This window comes from Callorhinus ursinus, unplaced genomic scaffold, assembly GCF_003265705.2.
Source record: "Callorhinus ursinus isolate GAN/ISIS: 27379988/994484 unplaced genomic scaffold, GSC_fseal_2.0 scaffold16, whole genome shotgun sequence".
NCBI lineage: Eukaryota > Metazoa > Chordata > Mammalia > Carnivora > Otariidae > Callorhinus > Callorhinus ursinus.
This window is the reverse complement of record NW_027397078.1, coordinates 8,083,016-8,084,830: the sequence shown is the minus strand read 5'-3', so window position 1 is coordinate 8,084,830 and position 1,815 is coordinate 8,083,016.

Sequence of the window (1,815 nt, the reverse complement as noted above, 5' to 3'; positions counted from 1 at the left end):
AGAGAGAGCACATGGGGGGGAGGGTCAGAGGGAGAAGCAGACTCCCTCTGACCCTCTTCCCTCTCGTGCTTTGAGAGAGAATGAGAGAGAGAGAGCACATGGGGGGGAGGGTCAGAGGGAGAAGCAGACTCCCTGCCGAGCGGGAAGCCCGATGCGGGACTCGGTCCCGGGACTCCAGGAGCATGACCTGAGCCGAAGGCAGTCGCTTAACCGACTGAGCCACCCAGGCACCCTAAACAAATAAAATCTTAAAAAAAAAAAAAAGAATTGTAGCTCGTCCCAAAGTCCGCCCCCTCCCGCCCACCGGCATGCCCCAATTTTCTGCGTAATTTGAGGAGAAATGAGCATGTCTGAATAAAAACCATTCGTAATTAACAAACATCTGCATAAAGGCGTTTCTGGTTTTACAGAATGGACATGTTAGGGATTCCAGAAAGTTGTGAGTAACTGAAACCCTCTTTCTAATTTCTCTAGGATTAGCCTGAGGTGATTCTCTTTATAAAGGAAATAACATCTGTTGCAAATCTCTGTTTTTGTCCAGCTGAAACAGACAGTCACTTAGGCAGTTGGCTTCCTGGGAGCCTAATGTGTGAAGAACATTGTACTTGGAGCTGTGGGAGGGACGGGTTCTAGTCTTGGGCCTCAGTCCTGTCCCTCGGGGCTTTATTGAGGAGTGTGGCAGGGTCCCCGACAGGCTGGGTCTACTACTGTCCCTCCTTCCTGCTGGGGGGGGGGGCCCGTTGCTGTCACAGCTGTTCCCACTATCTCCTCAGCCTTTGGATACCAGCAGCTGGAAGGGCACAACTGAGGGAAAGCAGATCAGTGTGGAAAATGACCCCAGAGGTCACCAGCCCACATAGTAGTGTCCCTGAACTGGCCAGCAATGTTAACTGGCAGTTTCCGTTTCTTTCTTTTTTAAAGATTTTATTTATTTATTTTGAGAGAGAGCAAGAAAGCACAAGCAGGGGGAGCGGCAGAGGGAGAGGGAGAAGCAGGTTTCCCACCGAGCAGGGAGCCCGACGCAGGGCTCGATCCCAGGACCCTGAGATCATGATCTGAGCCGAAGGCAAGCTAACTGACTGAGCCACCCAGGCGCCCCGGCAGTTTCTGTTTAAACTGAAAATTGTTCCTCCAGGGAAATTCCTGCCCTTCTCTGGTTTATAGTAAGGCTAAAGGTTTTGACTGATAGAGATAGCATGGCATGGACACAAGCAACTTGGTCCTGAACCAACACAGAATGTTCCTTAAATTCCCCATCAAGTTTGCTTTTCAATACCTTAATGTAATGCAACCAACCCCAAGTTCATGATATAACTCCATGGAAGAAAGAAGCAAATGAGCAGGAGTCAGATACAAATGGGACGTGTCCGCAAAATGCCATTTTAAAGTTTGTGGTCTGGAGCTTGGAATGCTTTTTCCCAAAGAAAACCAGAGCAGTGTTTAAAGTGGTCGTTAGACTCCTAGGCTAGACCTCAAAATTCTATATAATTCATACTATGGCTGAAATACCCGTCTCTTGTCATTAAAAATTAGTAGGAAACAAAATGTGATTTTGCAATAATATTTTAAAAACACAAAGGGGGGCGCCTGGGTGGCTCAGCTGGTTAAGCATCTGCCGCCTTCGGCTTAGGTCATGGTCTCAGGGTCCTGGGATTGAGCCCTGCTTTGGGCTCCCTGCTCAGCAGGGAGTCTGCTTCTCCCTTTCCCTCTGCTCCACCCCCTGTCCTCTCTCTTGCTCTCTCAAATAAATAAATAAATCTTTTTTAAAAATTAAAAACATGGGGCGCCTGGGTGGCTCAGTCGCTAAGTGTCTGC